This window comes from Eriocheir sinensis, chromosome 57 (assembly GCF_024679095.1).
Source record: "Eriocheir sinensis breed Jianghai 21 chromosome 57, ASM2467909v1, whole genome shotgun sequence".
Taxonomy (NCBI): Eukaryota; Metazoa; Arthropoda; class Malacostraca; order Decapoda; family Varunidae; genus Eriocheir; species Eriocheir sinensis.
In genome coordinates, this window is record NC_066565.1 from 8,163,736 (window position 1) to 8,183,434 (window position 19,699).

Sequence of the window (19,699 nt, forward strand, 5' to 3'; positions counted from 1 at the left end):
CTGAAAAAATTGAGCATGACAAGCTAATTTTCATAGAATTATGCAGTGAGATGGGCTTGACATGTTTGGACAGTGATATTGAGGAGATAAGACGAATTGGAAGATACAAGGGAGAAACAGAACAGAGTAGCCTACCAAGGCTCATAGTGGTGACTCTGAGAGGATCCTTGAAAGAAAGGATTATGAGATGCCAAAGGTGAAATATTTAGGAAGGTTGGTGTGTCTCATGATATGACCATTGAGGAAAGGAAAAGAGAAGGAACTCAGAGCAAATGCCGGAAAGAAAAACGTCGAGGAGAAGATTCGGGAAACTACTATGTAGTTTTGGTCAGTGTTTTTGATAGTGTCTGTAATAGGAGAAAGCTGAAAGTAAATGTCAACAGAAGTAAAGTGACGGTTTGTGAGCGAAGTAGAAGTGAGGTTGTAGATTTTGTATGCCCATATAGAGTGGGAATTGAATGTGAAAAAGAATGCAAAATAATTCTGAATGGTGAAGAAATGGAGGAGGTCAATGAGTTTACGTACCTTGGATCAGTTATGCGTAAGCATGGTGGTATGGAGGGAGAGATAAGAGAAAGGGCATTGCAAGGAAGAAGGGTGGTAGGGTCTTTGGGATGAATCATGAATGGCAGAAGTGTGAGCATGGAAGTAAAGGGGGATTTGAGAAATACAATAATAGTACCAACCCTCACATATGCAAGTGAAACATGGGCCTGGAATGAAAGTCAGAGGTCTAGAGTGCAGGCAGTGGAAATGAGTTATTTGAGGAGTGCTTGTGGTGTGAGTAGAATGGATGGAATGAGTAATGAAAGTGTGTACGAGCATTTTGGAATGTGTCACAGGGGTGAAGGGAAGAAGTGTGGAGTGGTGGAAGAAGTGAAGCGACAGACCTTAAAGTGGTTTGGCCACATGGAGTGAATGGAGGAGAGTAAGATGACCAGAAGGGTGTATGTGAGTGAGATAGAGGGAGGGAATGCTAGAGGACAACCACCAGTGAAATGGAGGGATAGGGTGCAAGAGTACATTAGGGAGAGGGGGGAAAGATCTTTGAGAAACTTTGAGCAAGCAAGGAGGGAGTGTCTGGATAGAGAAAGTTGGAAGCTCTTCTGCCGTGGCCATCCCCTGGTGGGAGCTCCTAGGAGCAGGCGTCGATGAAATGATGAACGATGATGAAGAGGAAGTCCCTGGAACCGGCATATACTGAAGGTAAAAAGGTGGAGGAAGGAGATAGAGGAACCACAAGCATAATCCAAAATAAAATATGTACATCTGGGTCAAGTAAAAAAGACTTTCATGTGTTACTTTGTAATGTCGATGTATTAACTAATGATAAGATAGTGGAGCTGGGAGCAAAAGTTGAAGAGTTACAGACACCCCCTCATGTGATAGCGTTACAGGAAGTCAAACCAAAAAATCATCGTTTTGATAGAGACATTGCGAGTATAATAACTTTGAAGGGTATGAGAGCATTGGAAAAATCTTGCACTTGAGGATAAGGGAAGAGGACTGTTAGTATATATAAATAAGGATATAGACTATGACATTATCAAGATGAAAGAGGAAGCTTGAAAGTATATAGAAGTTAAGATCAAATGTAAATATGAGGAACTATTGTTCACGTCTATTTATAGGAGCCCAAGCAGTGATAATGAAAATAACGAGAAAATACTGAAGTTACTACAAGAAACCAGCGAATACAGTGCAAGGCACAAAATTATTGTTGGAGATTTCAACTTGCCTAATACAGAATGGGGACACTTAACATGCAAATCTGGGGAGGACAGCCTTAGCCTGAGTCTCCTAGAAAAGGTCCGGGATTGTTTTACACTCAGCACATACAGGAGATCACCAGATTCAGAGGGACCTGTGCTGGGAACATATTAGCTCTGGTATTCACTGATGATGACACAACGTTGAGGGACTTAGAGATAACAAGCCCACTTGGGAAGAGTGACCACGGATGTGTTAGTTGTAAATGTGATATAGAATCACAGGACAGGAAGTGCAAAAGTAAAATTTATCTTTATGAAAAAGCGGATTTTGATCAATTAAAAGGACTGTTATCAATTGATTGGGACGTATACCTTGATACTCACGACATACATGAAATGTGGAGGAGATTTAAGCCGAAGTTACTAGAGGCTGTCAAAGTGTGTATTCCTCAAAGGGAATTCAGAGGTAAAGATACACTCAGGAAGAGGACAAATAAAGGCTTGGAAATAAACAGAAGACTGTGGCCAAAGATCAAGAAGAAAAAACGATATTGGAATAGATTGAGAAGAATGCAGGATGGTGGCATACATGGGTCAAGTGAATATATACAAATGCAAGAGGATTACCGGAGATTAAGTAATCAAGTTACAAAGGAGACTATAAATGCTATTAAGGACACCAAGAAGACCATTGCTCAGAATGTCCAAACAAACCCTAAGATATTCTGGAAGTACGTACAGTCAAAGACTAAGTCATCAGTGGGGGAATGTGACCTTTATACGAATACTGAAAAAACAGCCAAAACACAAAGCGACGAACAAAAAAGTGAGGGTGCTGGCGAACTTCTATAGTACTGTTTTTACCGAGGAACCTGATGGGATGACACCCAACGTTGATATTAAGAATGTTCCTCCCTTACCAATCATAGAATTTACATGTGATGCTATAGAAAGAGTGATCGATAAAATGCAACGTCATAAGTCTCCAGGCCCAGAGGGGTTGCACCCACGGGTGATAAAAGAGGTGAAGGGAATAATTTCCCCGCCACTCAGGAAGATATTCATGTTGTCGCTGCAGAGCAATGAGTTACCTGAAGACTGGAAAATCGCGAACATCACACCGATCTATAAGAAGGGCGACAGAAATGAACCAGGTAATTACAGACCTGTGAGTTTGACCTGTGTCATATGAAAAATAATCGAAACCATAATAAGAGAAAAAAATTTGAGCGTTTGAAGAATTATCAACTACTCAGCAGAAAACAATACGGATTCATGACGGGCAGATCAACGGTGCTGCAGCTTATTACCGTGCTAGACAAATGGACGCAGTATCTGGATGAAGGTAGCGCTGTGATGTTGCATATTGCCATTTTGCTAAAGCATTTAATAAAGTTCCACATTGGAGATTAATTGAGAAAATAAAAAGTTATAACATCAGGGGCAACATTTTAAACTGGATAGCAGCATTCTTGACAGAGAGAAAACACAGAGTTATAGTAAATGGAGAAGAATCAGACTGGCAAATGGTTACTAGTGGAGTGCCCCAAGGCTGAGTGCTTGGACCACTGTTGTTCATTATGTACATAAATGATCTACCAGATGTAGTACTCAACAGTGAATTATTTTTGTACGCTGCCGATACAAAGGTCTTCAGACAAACTGGTAAGAGAGAGGACTGTGTTAGACTGCAGGAAGATCTCTACAGGATGCAACATTGGTCAGGGAAGTGGTTGTTGGAGTTCCACCCTGAAAAGTGCAGTGCTATGAGGCTAGGAACATCAAATGAAGAAAAGGTCACATGCAACATGAGGGAGGAGCTAAGGGACATCACAGTGGAAAAGGACCTGGGAGTTTGGACTGATTGCGAGCTGAAGTTTAAAGAACACCGTGCAAGGAAAATCAATAAGGCTAACGGATTGGTCGGACTGATCCGACGTACATTTGTGACACTGGATGAGTCAGAACTCAAGTTATTGTTTATTGCCTTAGTTCGACCACACCTAGAGTATGCAAACCAAGCCTGGTCCCCGAGCAAGAAGATGGACATTGAGGCAGTGGAGGCAGTTCAAAGAAGAGCCACCAAATTGGTACCAACCTTGAAGAACTTGTCATATCCAGAACCACTACAGAAATTAGGCCTCCCAACCCTGTCATACAGACGATCAAGAGGTGATATGATAGAATTGTTCAAGATCATGAATGGAGTGTACGACAGTGACATATGCAGCGGCCTCTTCATGGATCAAAATTATCAAGCTACACGGGGACATAGTAAGAAGATATATAAACAACGTGCCAGGTTAGATATAAGAAAATATTCATTCTGTAATAGAGTGGTGGATATCTGGAACGGCCTCCCTGAAGCAGTAGTGAGTGCACCATCAGTTAAAACCTTTGAAAATAGGTTGGATAAGGCATGGAGATCACAGAGACAAAAACTTGAGCACATGGTAGCCATTGATATTGGGCACGGGTCCAGACAACTCGACCACGGAGACCACGAACGGAGACACAGAGACCGGAGACACAGGCTTTGTTAGCCTCTTCCGGAATTCTTCTGTGAGTTTCTGTGACCGTCGGGTTCTTGTTGTTGGTGATAGTCAGGTTCGTTATGTTGACAGGTATTTTTGCTCCAAGGATAAGAACAGGACGAGGGTGTGTTTCACAGGGGCAGGGGTGGGCCATATATCAGACAGGACTGAGGCGTGTATGGCAAGCGAGGGATCGAACCCCATTGTCTTTCTCAGCTGTAGCGGAAACGGTTTCTCGTGTGCCAAGCGAGGACCTTCTCAGGAGTTTTAGAGAATTGTTAGGCAGGATACGTGACGCTGGTGGGTCGCCAGTAGTGTGTGGTGTCCTGCCAAGGAGGGGCGTTGGTGATGGATGGCTGTCCAGGGCGATAGCAGTGAACAGAAGACTTGCTGAGCACTGCGAGCGCAATGGGTGGCTGTTCGTCGACAATTGGAACCTCTTTTTTGGCAACGACGCCCTCTACGCCCGTGACAGGATACACTTGACGTTCAAGGGTGTTGAGGCTCTCTCAGACTCCCTTGAGCGAGCACTTGGTACCCTGAGGGATTTTTTAGTATAGGCGAGGGGGGAAGGAGTAATGGGAGCAATGGGAGGAGTAATGGAAGAGGACATCTAGCTCATAATATAACCAGGCAGCTTAGAAGTAATTATAGGGGAGTAACAGAGGGCGGGCTAAGAATCTTCTATACTAACAGCAGGAGCCTCAGAAACAAGATAGACTTACTAAGGGGTGAAGCTTGTTCAGAAAATTTTGACATAATAGCGATCACTGAGACATGGATAGACACTGCCAATAGAAATTTTAGATCAGAATTTGAAATAACGGGTTATCAGATATTTCACAAAGACAGAAGGGGCAGAAAGGGAGGCGGAGTTGCGCTATATGTTAAAGACTCACTTAAATGTTTAGTTGACAATTCAGTCAAAACTAACATGGATTCAGAATCAGTTTGGGTGGACGTTTACAAAGGGAAAGAAAAACTAACTCTAGGAGTTATGTACAGGCCACCCAGCCTTAACAGGCAGGACACGAGTATATTTCTACAGGAGATTGGCAGGGCGAGTAGGAGTAGAAATGTCTGCGTAATGGGGGACTTTATTTATAGGAATATAGACTGGGAAGACCTAGTGGGTGACCTGGAAGCCGAGGACTTTCTTGAAGTTATACAAGATAATTTCCTTAAGCAGGTAGTTACTGAGCCTACCAGAGGAGATAACATATTAGACTTAGTCCTAACCAATAATGGGAACTTGCTACGTGAGTTGGAGGTGGGCGGAGAGTTAGGAAATAGTGACCACAGAACGGTTTGTTTTAGCTTAGACTGGGCGGTAACCATAGCTGGGCGTTATCGCGATACTTTATCGCAGATAACAAAATCGGATTATCGACCATCCGCTACTTATTTAAATATATATCGGTATCTTCGTTACTTTTGCAACCAAACTAGCTATAATCGTTACTTTTTTTCCGCCTCCCTACTGCGCATGCATGGCCCGGTGTTGTATGAAAAAACTTCGGGGTATGAAATATCTTCGGTGATGAGAGTTCATACTTAGATCATGAAAATTAAAACACTAAGTTATTTTTTTATGCTACTCAAAAATCAATATATCATAGAGAAAAATCATTTAACTTTGCCCCAAAAATGATTATTCACTGCCTCAAATTTGATATTCCATATTCGTTTGTGACCATGCCATGGTATTGAAGGCACCCGGTGTTGTGTTATTTGGTGTCCCATCGTCAAAAGCTGGTGCTTTTGTTTACAAACACTGGTCGAGATCTCGTGAACTGCGCATGCTCAGACCATTAAGTTTAGACCTGTACAGTCTCACAATGTTTTTTTTAACCCATTAAGAGTTGCTGGAAAGCTGAATCAAACATACAGTACCACCATCCTCGCTGTTTCTAGAACGACGTACACTCTGTACATATAAATACAACTCGTACAGAGTGCCGTTCTAGTAACAGCGAGGACGGTGGTAGTGGTACTATATGTCTGATTCAGCCTTCCAGCAACTCTTTATTACGGTTTAAAAGCTTTGTGAGACTGTACCGGTTTTGTGTTATTTGGCGTCTCCACCGCCAAAAATTGTTTACAAACACTGGTCTCTCGTGAACGGTGCATGCTCAGACCAGCAAGCGTAGACCTGTACAGTCTCACAAAGCTTTTAAACCGTAATTAAGAGTTGCTAGAAGGCTGAATCAGACATACAGTATTACCACCATCCTCGCTGTTTCTAGAACGGCACTCTGTACGAGTTGTATTTATATGTACAGAGTGTACGCTGTTCTAGAAACAGCGAGGATGGTGGTACTGTATGTTTGATTCAGCCAGCAACTCTTAATGTGTTAAAAAACATTGTGAGACTGTATAGGTCTACACTTATAGCATCTTCCATTTAGCGTAACCCGTTTCTGGTCGTGATCTGGCGTGTTCCATTTAGCGGAACCGAAAAGACGTGGTGACGTGGTGTGGTGGACGTGCCGTCCGAGAGCTCTTGAAATAAGGTCTTTAAAATTGTAATCTGAGTGGTAAACAAAGAGAAACATGGAGAATAAACGAATGGATGGTGGGACTGAGAGGAAACCTGCAGGCAGAACAACAACAGAAATATCTGAAGAGGAAAGGAAGGAAAGTACAGGGGATGTGTGGGAGATGCAGTAAAATGGTAAGAGAAAAGGATATGGCAATTTTATGTGATATATGTGAGACATGGTACCATGCTAAGTGTGAAAAAATACTACCAGATGTTTATAAGTTTATGGTGGAAGAAGAGGCTGGATCTCAATTTACTTGGCATTGTATTTCCTGCAAGAAAGGATGTGCCAAACTAAAATCATATATAGAAAAGCTGGAGAAGACACAAGCAGATTTAATTGAGAAACAGGAGATAATCCAGGTTGAGGTTCAGGAGATACGTGAAGCAGTCAAAGTGGATAAAGAAGTTCTTGATAATGTTACTGGTAGGGTGGGGGTTCTGGAGGCCAAGGTAATGACAGACAAGGAGAGTATGCAAGATTTGAGTTCACAGATGGAAAGAGTTGAAATGAATTTATCAGACTTGAAGGAGTCAACCAAAAAAGAGATGAAGGAAGGAGAGAGGACATATGGGGAACATCAGGTGTCTCAGGGAATACAGAAAGAAATGGATATGAATACAGTATTTGAGGAACTAAATGATAAGAAGAAGAGGGAAAATAACATTGTGGTATACAATGTTCCAGAGTGTGACTCAAGTATATTTCAGGAAAGAATTAAACATGACAGACAGATTATGAAACAAATTTTGAATGCATGTGGGATTCATGAAGAGAAGATGGCAAGAGTGGTAAGGCTCGGGAAAAAGAAGGAAGGCAGAGGAAGGCCCGTCCTAACTGTGTTGACTGATCCAGAAGTGAGAAATGATTTATTTAGAAACATTAAAGAATTGGCCAAGGATGACAACTTGAAGAACTTTAGAGTGGCCTATGACTTAACCAGGAGGGAAAGACAATTGGATCAGGACTTGTTGGAAAAAGCAAAAAACTTAACGGAGACAGGGAGGGGAAGCATGTGGTCAGAGGTCCACCCTGGAACAGAAGAGTTGTCAAGGTGGAGGAGCAAGGGTCACGGCCAGTGTAGAAGATAATGTTGGTACACTAGGGGTTGGTGGTGTAAAAAATGTAAATAGTAAGTTTACTGTTATGTTTACAAATGTGGATGTATATACTTGTGATAAGATTTTGGAATTGAAGTTATTACTGGATACCATGAGTGAAAAACCAAGTGTGATTGCTTTATCTGAAGTTAAACCAAAGCATTTTAGATACAAGAGAAATATAGTAGAATATAATATTGATGGATATGAGATAGAGGAAACTAATATCTTTGGTAATGTTGGCAGAGGTCTACTGATATATGTGAAAAATGGTATCACATATAACAAGGTTGATTTAGTCTCAAATTTTTGTGAATATTGCTGTTTGGAAATTGTGCTTCAAGGAGAAAAGATAATTTTAACATTAATATACAGGAGTCCAAACAGCCTGGAGAGAAACAATCATTTGCTTCTAGACCTGTTTCAAGAGATGAATGAGATGAAAGCAACTTATAAGATTATAACTGGGGATTTTAATTTGCCACAAATAAATTGGAAAAATTACACCACTAACACTGGAATAAATGATTTTGGAACCACATTCATGGAGAAGGTGCGTGATTGCTTTTTGATGCAACATGTGAAGGATGTTACCAGGATGAGAGGAGAACATATGGGTAACACTCTGGACTTGTTCTTCACTAATGAAGAGTCAATTGTGGAAGAAGTTATGATTGGGAATCCTTTGGGGAGAAGTGACCATGCCGTGATTCACGCTGTGTGTGACATGGAGGAGACTCTGGCTCAAGAAAAGAAGACAATTTATTTGTATGAAAAAGCCGATTATGAGTTGTTGAGAAGGGAACTGGAGATAGACTGGAAGGAATACTTATCTGATGCTACTAATATAGAAGAAATGTGGAGTAAATTTAAGTCAAAGTTACATGTTGCAATAGAAAAGAGTGTGCCTACAAGAAGGATAGGGAATTTTAAGCAATACAGGAAGAGGACAAATGAAAATTTACAAATGAACAAGAAATTGTGGTCTAAGATAAAAAGAAAACAGAGGTTATGGATGAGAATGAAATCTTTAAAAGGGAATTTGAATGCATTCAGCAGGACAATGTATATGGAGACCGAGAAAGAGTACAGGAGACTGAACAATCAAATCAGAAAAGAAACACGAAATGCTGTGAAGGTTAAGGAAAAAGAAATAGCTAAAAACGTAAAAGAGAATCCCAAAGTATTTTGGAAATATGTCCAGAGTAAGGTAAAAAGTAAACCCAGGATTCCTAACTTACAAAAGGGCATTGCTGAAGATGGTAAAACTGAAAATGAATCGGAGAAAGTTGAAATTTTAGCAGAACAATTTTCAAAAGTCTTTGTGGAAGAGCCAAAAGGCAAAGTGCCAGACTGTGAAGTGAAGAGTATACCAACCTTGACTCATCTAGAAATTACTAAAGTAAAAATTAAAAAGATCATTGAAAATCTAAAAAAGCATAAATCACCTGGACCTGATGGGATACACCCTAGAATCATAAAGGAGGCTATGGAACAACTATTAGTGCCCTTAGAAATACTTTATCAATACTCCTTTACACACAAGGAACTCCCTCAGGATTGGCTCATTGCACATATTACTCCCATACATAAAAAGGGTGCCAAGTGTATCCCAGAAAACTATAGACCAGTCAGCTTGACAAGTGTCAGATGTAAGATTTTTGAGACTATAATAAGGGAGGAGATAATGACGCACATGAGATCATATAATTTGTTTAGTGAAAAACAATATGGATTTATCCCGGGACGGTCAACGGTGCTCCAACACATAAAAGTTATGGACAAGTGGACTGAAACTATTGATGATGGTTATGCAATTGATGTAATATATTGCGATTTTATGAAGGCATTTGATAGAGTGGCACATAAATGGCTTATAAGTAAAATTAAGAGTTATGGAATTGGAAAAGAGTACCAGGAATGGATTACAGCTTTTCTAACACAGAGAAAACAAAGAGTGGTGGTGAAGGGGGAAATGTCAAGTTGGAAGCCAGTGATAAGTGGAGTGCCGCAGGGGTCTGTTCTCGGGCCATTGCTGTTTGTAATATTCATAAATGATCTCCCTGATAAAATATCAAATGATAGTGAAGTATATATGTATGCGGATGATACTAAGATCTTTAGATGCATTAAAGAAGAAGATGACTGTCGGAAGTTGCAGCAAGATGTGTTAGACTTATATTCATGGAGTGAAAAATGGTTATTAAGATTTCATCCAGACAAATGCAAATACATGAGAATAGGAAGAACATCTGTTGAAGATCAAGGATATCACATGGAGAAACAGTTAATGAGGATTACTACAGAGAAAGATGTGGGTGTCATTATAAACAATAAACTAAGTTGTGCTGACCATCTAGTAGAAAAAGTAAATAAAGCCAATAATTTAGTGGGAATAATTAGAAGAACTTATGTTTCATTGGATTCTGAAATATTTAAATCCTTGTTTAAGGCACTGGTAAGACCACACATTGAATACGCCAACCAATGTCCTTACTTGGTGAAAGACATTGAAATTGTGGAAAACGTTCAGCGAAGGGCTACTAGGATGGTGCCTGAACTCAAGGGACTTTCCTACGAAGAGAGACTGAGGAAGCTGAGACTGCCCACACTGGCATATAGAAGAGCAAGGGGAGATCTAATTGAGGCCTATAAGATACTCACTGGGAAATATGATGATGCATGTACCAGAGGAATATTGAAACTTAGAGAAGAAAGCAGGAGTAGGGGAAATTCATTGAAACTGTTTAAGTCAAGATCACGGTTGGATGTAAGGAAGTATGCTTTCCCAAGTAGAGTAGTGAATAATTGGAATCAACTGCCTGAGTGGGTGGTGACGGCAACAACAGTGATTCAGTTTGAATCCAGACTCGATAAATTCTGGGCTAACCAAGATTTGAAATATAATTACAAGGCTCAAATCGTCCACCACACACTGCCACAAGTTGTTAACGTAGATCTGGAGTCACAGGCGTAAGCCTCTTCCAGGTCTTCTGTAAGTATCTGTAAGTATCAGCTGACGCCACAGCCTGCACCCATTTTAGAGGATCTGGGTGACCCGGAGGGACCCCACTGCCCCACTTGCTACAACCACTGCATCCAGGTGGTGCCTGGTGATCCGAAATTGTAGGTACTGTATGCCAGTTACATATTTACCCATATATATGTGCCGAAAACCATGAATAATAAGTTAAAAGTGGTGCAGTGGGCGGGGCGTTGAAATTTTAATTTCGGGCCCAGCAAGAGGCCTGTAGTGGCTTTAAACGAAAACAGTTGGATGAATAGATGTGTGGAGAGCCATATATGTATGGCGGGGCAAGGGTTTTGTGGCCGGGCGAGGGAGGGGAGTGAAACGCGACGGCTGTGTTTTATACAGAATAGCACCCACCCGGGTGTCAAATTGGCGCTGTGTCCAGGGGTAATGGGCTCCCTCCCACCACAGGCTCAAGGGCCAATGCGACGGAGATGAGCACCGAGGCCACGCGCTGCTATAGCATATGCCCCCAACTTTACCTTTATCTTACAGTGACTGACGTTTACTGCCGATACATGTTGATTTATTATTTATCATTACCTACCCAGTTAATTTTCATCATCATTGGTAACCCCCATTTATGCATAATGTAAAGATGAATCGTTTGTTTCAGTGACTTTGTGTTATTTGGGTCACTGATATCACAAAAAGATACCAGTTAGGTTAGATTATCAATGAGTGAAGCAGTAACAATCCAATATTATATTTAAATGGTAATCAATTGGGCAAAACTTAAGAATAACCACTCCAAACCAATATTCGTATTAATTTAGCACGTGAAAGAATTATTATTATAATGCATTTTTGTATACGTTTTACCTTGGGGAGGGGCCAGGGGGGCAAGCCTCTTTAATTATAGAGTTAGCTGGCTCGGATTTTCTAACTCCATTGTTATTGTTTCACAACCGCCTCTATACACAGACTGAGCCTCATACCTGCCTTGCAGTGCACCCTACAAACTAGTTCCTAAGTCAGTGCGCGCAGTTCGTAAAGTTCAGTTGGAGTAGTTTAAATATATTTGACATGTGGCGTGGCCCGTCAAAACTTACGCGCCGTGGGACGGATTAGGAGGGAGGGGGGCAGTATGCCCACCATCTGATGACACGCCTGACACTCGTCAACAGATTGAATGCTAGGTCATATTGGAATAGACTACAAGAGTATGCGTTAGGGACTTTCCTTACTTTCGAGACTTGGGAATTTTTCCTGATTTAGGGATTTTTCTAGGGAAATTTTGGAAGGCCATTTTTCAGTGATATGGGCTCCCCCCCCCCAATACCCCGGTTCCCCACAGGTCCCCAGGTTTGTCTTGGGGGGTAGGGGGGGGCTGCGGTGGTGGAGGGGGTGGAGTGGTAATGCTTAAGATTTACCGTGGCTCTTCCGTCACGCTGGTCGCGGGTTCAAGATAAGTAATAATGCGGCTTTAGGTCCAAATAGGTTGTTTCCTAAATGATGAGTTTTGTTTAAAATTATATTCCATCATATTTTTGTTGCCAAGGTATAATTTGAAGGCATGAATAATATTCCAATTGCTGTAGAAAGTATCCAATTTGGATTATCAATATACAGTCATCGATCAAAGGTGGCATATGCTGGGGTGTGTGTCGCCTCACCCACCCTACAACACCAAGTTTGAGGGTCCCTCCGGACAAGTCTCCATGCAGGGCCCCCTTTCATCCTGAGTACCTCCTGGCAGGATTTATCAACTTGCTCAAGTCACAAACTCTGTAAGTGTCATTATTAGTTTCTTCTGATCTTAGAGTGAGTCAAAACTGTAAAGTTAACATGTACCCAGTTATGATAATCATTATTAATAGTTTCGTGTATTTTTTATTTCGTGTCAACGTGTTCCATCAGTGTTCCCAATCACACCTGGGAACCCAGTAATGTCTTGAAATTCAGTTTCTTTCTTGATTAATCTGTGTAATAAGAAAAAAAAATTTGTACCTGTTGTTAATTGTGCTCAATGTTTTTATTAGTTAAATAAATGCATTTCTATAGTTGTTTTGATTTATTTTCTTATGCCGGAGGATAGAATTGATCTTGATTTTCATGACCCTATTTGTACTGAGTGAATGAGAGTTATAGTTCAGCAGTGTTATCATTAGGTAAGGTTGGAGGCATTTGATAAGCTGTGTGTTGTCTTGATCTTGACAAGTAATGCACAGGGCACCAGTACAGGTGCATAACACGGATATTTGTGTTGGCTGCTGGGGGAACTAGGGTGCCGAGTGTGTAGGGAAGGGAAATGAATTGGTGTACTACTAGTTAGTCTTGGTGTGTTGTGACAAGTGAGTGTGTATTTGTTTTCTGAATGAGTCTATTGTACCGCAGTCTAAAGTCCGTAGGGGGAGGCTGTTCCAGTCACGTGTGGTGCATGCAAAGTATGAGTCCGTACATGTGTCAGTGGTTGTGTGATATGTTTGGTATTTTTGCTGAGTGTGTTATGAGTACGCTGACTGTTTGCGTCCTGTAAGTATGTGTGTGGGTCAATGTCAATGTAAGTGTATGTGATCTTGTACAGAATTTTAAGTGTGTGCTTGTCTGCACATGTGAAGAGGTTACATATTAATCTGTTGTTTGATCTGTGTTATGATGCCTGGTGTTCAAGTTCATTGTTTATAATGAACCGAGCCACCTTGGTGTTGATTATTGCTAACTTATAAATGTTTGTGTGTGTGTGTGTAAGGATCCCACACCGTGGAACAGCATGCTAGTGTTGGTCTCACAAGTGTGTTGTTCATCAGCGCTTATTTGTCTCTGGCCCTTAAGCCTGCGTCAAGTGAGAACCTATTACCCTGGGACACAGGCAAGTATCTAATGTCTAAGTTAAAAGAGTTTGCTTTCCCAGAAAACCCATTTATCCATCAGCCTGATAGGGTATCAGGACACCTCTCCTCCCGAAATTGAACTTTCTTTCGGCCACCTCTTTTAATTATTTTTTGGGAGCAGGGAGTAGCGGGCTTTTTTTATTATTGTTTTCTTTTTTTGTGCCCTTGAGCTGCCTTCTTTGTTGTAAAAAAGGGAAGATGAACAGGTGGTGTGCCATCTGCCTAGGCTGGGCCTATGAATTTTAGAGTAAAAGATTCGACATTAAGATGGTACAGCAAGACACAGAAGCTAGAGAGAGTAGACTGGCATGTAGGAGACTGGGGGAGCAGGTTGATGTTTAAAGCAAGAATGAGAACCCCGCAGCTAAATGGCAGGAATAGGGAAGGGGGAAACCAGAACTGTAGCTGTAGGACAGGGGAGAAAGAATCAGTGGAACATCCAATAGTAGAATGCAGCAACCATGAGAGGCAGAGAGGGGAGTTATTAGTAGCACCAGGGAGGAGTGGGCTAAGAGGCTAGAGGAGGACACCGGGGCCATCGCACGGTACGTGTTGGATGGAGATGCAGTGCTGGGAAAAAAGGGCACAAATGCTTGAATAAGCGCACGGATAAGCAATGTCAGTAAGTTATTCCAGCAACAAACTGAAAAGTAAAGTGTGATAGTATATTGCAGTGAAGAAAAATTAAGCTACACAGCACAATTGAAAGGAAAAGTGTGAATAAACAGGAGAGATGCCCGAGAGGAGGAGGACAGGTCAAAAGAAGAAGAGGAAGAATGTTTGTCTACATATCCGCCTAAATGTGTTCCATTTACGGCGCCAAAACCCGGACATGGGTCTGGGTTTATCCCCGAACCTGGTTCCGGGTTTTGTGTCAAATGGAAGATGCTATTAATGGTCTGAGCATACGCAGTTCACGAGAGACCAGTGTTTATAAACAAAAGCACCAGCTTTTGACGATGGGACACCAAATAACACAACACCGGGTGCCTTCAGTATCATGGCATGGTCACAAACGAATATGGAATATCAAATTTGAGGCAGTGAATAATCATTTTTTGAGCAAAGTTAAATGATTTTTCTCTTTGATATATTGATTTTGAGTAGCATAAAAAATAACCTAGTGTTTTAATTTTCATGATCTAAGTATGAAATCTCATCACCGAAGATATTTCATACCCCGAAGTTTTTTCATACAACACCGGGCCACGCATGCGCAATAAGGAGACAACGTTTTTTTTCTGAGGTGGAAAAAAAGTAGCGATTATCGCTGGTTTGGTTACAAAAGTAACGAAGATACCGATATATATTTGGTAATAATTCAGGAGATGTTGGCTCTCGATTTCCAGGCACAAACTATTTTTCTAGGTAAACGTGGTGCTTTTTCAAGTGGAGATAGTCTTTTTTTCCGGAAACTATTAGGAAAGGGGCTATTTCAATTTTCTTGATCAAGTCACAATCCTAATATTTCCGGAAAAAAACCATCTCCACATGAAAAAAACACCACAAATTACCCAGAAAAAAATAGTTTGTGCCTAACCTAACCTAACCTATCCTATCCTAACCTATCCTAACCTATCCTAACCTAACCTATCCTAACCTAACCTAACCTAACCTATCCTAACCTAACCTAACCTAACCTAACCTAACCTAACCTAACTTAACGGCAAACCAGCCCGAGGCCGTGGCACTGCTTCTGCGACAATCAGTCATGCGCGGTATGTGATAAAGGGAGGGTGTATGTCTCTCGGGGTCCAGGAATAATTTTTTTTTTATGTATTTTTTTTTTTTTTTTTTATGGTTTCCGGAAGTGAACAGGGTCTACACTATATACTGATACAGAAATAATGCAGAAAACGTGAGTATTAACGGCGGTAGAGAGAGCCCATACCTCCTGAATATTATCCATATAGGTAAATAAGTAGCGGATGGTCGATAATCCGATTTTGTTATCAGCGATAAAGTATCGCGATAACATCGCGATAACGCCCAGCTATGAGTGGGGGGGATTCTGGAGCTGCCCTGTGTAGGCCACCCGGCCTCTTGCAGTTTCCCTATGTTCTTATGTTCTTATGAGTGGAGGGCGGCCTGTCTTGTGCAGGACAGCTTACCTACTTCTGCTGCATGAGAAGGTTAAGACTTCCCGGCGGCGGTGGTGGAGGTGTTGTCCTGGCAGTGTTGGGGCTGAGGGTGTCGCTGGCCAGCAGGTCCCCAGCGCTGGCCCGTGGGTGTGGAGCCTTCGTCGTCTTCTTCTTCTGGGGTGTTTTAGGGGGCTGGTTGGGCAGGGCCAGAAGGGATGCTGCTCGGGCCTCGGCGCGTGCTGTTGTTGTCACCTGGCAGTGTTGCCAACTGGAACTTTCCGCTACACGCACGAGCCTCAAACACGCTACATTGGACCACAAACGATACAAATTGTAAATATATTTCCACATCAGACGAAATAATGTTATCTGCTGGTTACTGTATAGCCAGGTACCCAAGGCATCTTTTCTCGTGAATAATAACTTATTAGATTCTAATCAGTTTGGCTTCCGTACGTAAGGCTCACTCAGTTGATGATCAGCTCCTTCTAACATATGATGACGCCACCTGCTGGCTTGATCAGGGGCATATGGTCGACCTTATACTATTTGACTTTAGTAAATCATAACATTATGATCAGTAAGCTCTCCCACATCGGTATAGGGGATCCCTTACTCTCTTGGATACACGGATTTCTGAACGGTAGAGTATTGAGGGTTGTGGTTGGGGGTTCTGAGAGTGATTTTACGCATGTAACTAGTGGAGTTCCCCATAGTATATCCGGTTGTGTTGGAAAATTTAATGTTGTTATTTTTTTATATAGAATCTTGGCAACTGTGTTGAAAATGTTCCAGGTAGTATTGTGAACATAGAAAAATATGTTGCCAGTTTTTTCATTTGGTCCCACATGACTTTCTACTACAGAAACTAAAGTCACTAAAATCGAGCAGTTCGATCAAGATTAGAAAATAGCGCCTACATACATATAGGTTTAGATATGTTTCTGCATGACATTTTTGTAGTTTTTGGGGTATTGTGGCACTAATCTACCAAAGGTCAAGGAGGAATCTCTGGAATAACATCAAACCCAAAGACTTTGCTGAAGTTCTGTTTCACTGGTCCTGAGTTGGCACGCATTGCTTCCGAAAGTGAACAACTGGCAGCAGTGTCCAACAGTGCTACAATACAACAACAGCACCACTGCCTCTCTCAGGCCAAAGTTCGTCGCCAGGAACAGGCAATCACACAACTGAAGAAGGTACTGTCGCCATGCAACATCTTTAGTGGATCAAAAGGAACTGAGACTGGGCCCGCCAGTGATGCAACGACAGGTCGGATGTTCAAGCTTCTGTCGAAGGAGATCATTCCCGACAACATCAAAGAAAGCATTCTGTCCACAGAGCAGATTGGCATGGATGCATACAGAAGTTTCATTGAAGATCGTCTGATTGGCAATGGAAACCTGTGGGCCAAGATGACAAAGGTTAAACTGCTGTCTTGGTCAGCAACTGCCAAGGAAATTAAACTGAAAGCCGGTTCCCAAGTGATCACACTGAAAGCAACATCATCACTGTTTGCTAGGATGCTGGTGATAGCACGATCCTCAAGGGATGACATCAACTTAGAGGAAGTGATTGGCACCCACGAGTTTGTGTACATAAACAGGTTACTGATGCAACCAGATGGAGCAATCCACCCGACCACTGACAAGAGCATGGTAATCCACCTGCTGGAGAACCTTCTGAGCCATATGACAATACAAACCCAGGAACCTATTCTCAGGTCACAAAAGATGAAAAAGATGGTTTCTGTATTGTAGTTTATGGCATGGCTGTATTGAATTAGTTGATGGCTGTCAAGAACGTCAAAACTGCAAGGATTTAGGCACATCATATGTCAATTTGAGTGACTAAAAATCTCGAGGTTATGGCAAAGTGAGGATCATCTTTGATAATTACACCATCGTATCTTCACTCAATGATGGAACACTGGAGAGCCGCAGAGGCAAGTACAAGGAATCAATTCCTACATTGTAGAAGATGCAACTTGTATCAAAGACAAAGGTACATTTCTTGCAAGCAATGAGACAAAGGATTCACTCACTTTGTACCTGGCACAACAACTCATCAACCAGAGTACTACCAAGAACCTAGTAACCGTGACACGTAGCAGCATTATGACAAACTCTGAATGTCATGTATCTACAGGTGTAAGCACCCACGAAGAAGCTGACACTCTGATGATATTACACGCTGTAGAAGTAGCAGGAACAGGATTTGAAGTCCATATACTCACAGGACACTGATGTTCTGCTCTTGGCTCTTCGTAGGGTGCCAATGCTTGGTACGCGACCAGCAATGATCATGGGCACCGGAGAACGCCGTCGCATCATCCAGCTGAAACCCATCTATGACAAGCTTGGTTCCGACAAAGCATCAGCTTTGATCAAATGGCATGCGCTGACTGGATGCGATACAACTGGGCATATACAAGGCAAAGGAAAAAGGATGCTTCAAAGCTTTCCTTAATGCCAGTTCAACCGTACTTGCTGCACTGAATGGGCTTGGAGAAGGAGCCGAACCATCAGATAGTGTGGTCGAAGGGTGTGAAGAATTCTTATGCTCACTCTTCTGTCCTAAGCAACTCCATATCCCCAAGGCAAAGAATCTCAGGTGGTACCTCTTCAAAAGGCTGAGATCTGACCAAGGAGTAGACATGTTACCACCCCACATGGAGCTTGGCTCGACAATCGACGCACATATTCAAGCAATTTGGTCAGTGTAACAAGACCTGGTCTTAAATCCAGTCATACCAAATCCTCTCATGCTCGGATGGCAAATGCAACATGACAAACTGATGCCACTGCTATCAAAGGAAGCACCAGCTCCAGAAGCAGTTCTTCAACTCATTCGATGCAACTGCGGATCCACTAACATCGATTCAGCCAACAAGTGTTCGCGCAGATGCTCTTGCAGACAAAATAATCTTGCGTGCACTGAATTGTGCAACTGTACTGGAGATGACACATGCCAGAACACTAATCCTATCACAGATGGCCAGGATATTGAAGAGGACTGACGTCGTGGACATTTGTGGCTGTAACTTGAAACAGCGGATCATTAACATTTGTGTTATTCTTTGCAAAATTACTTGTTAAGTTGCTAGAAGCAGAATCTTTTGGTGAACATTTATACCATAAGTACAAAATAGTCACACACTATTAGTCTTTATCACATATTTTCCAAAACTGGATAATTATGGCCATTTAAAATTGTTACACACTGTAAATAATTTGAAAATATGTTATTTTTGCGGAATTTTTACGATATTATTTGTTGATGCTGGAAATCAGTCTGGGACCACACAGAAAAACTGGCAACATAATTTTCCCTGTTTGATGATGTATTTAGATGATAATAAAACTTGTTGCCAAGATTCTATATGAAAATATGGCTTTATACAAGCCTATATACTACCAAGGGTCTGTCCTTGGACCAACCCTTTTTCTCATTTATATTAACTTTGTGGCTCACGGTCTGACCTGTAAATACAAAATTTTCGCTGATGATCTGAAAATATACCAAAAGATAAATAAGACTAACCTTCTCTTACATTGTTAGATCTTGCTTCTGTGCAGAGAGATGTAGACCTACTGGTGTCACGTGCGGAATCGTGGGGCTCAGGCTCAACTCGGACAAGACCCGTGTTCTTAGGTTCTGCCGAGGATCTGCTCCAAATCTTGGCCCGTACTCTGGCTACTATATTAGAGGAAATCCTTTACAGTTTATGCAGTCTGCATCAGATTTAGGGGTTCAAGTTGATACTTCATTGAAGTTTCATCTCCACATACGCTCTCTTGCAAATAAAGCTGCAGGAATTGCGTCGAATTTACTTAAGAGGACAGTTAACCGTGAGCCTAAGTT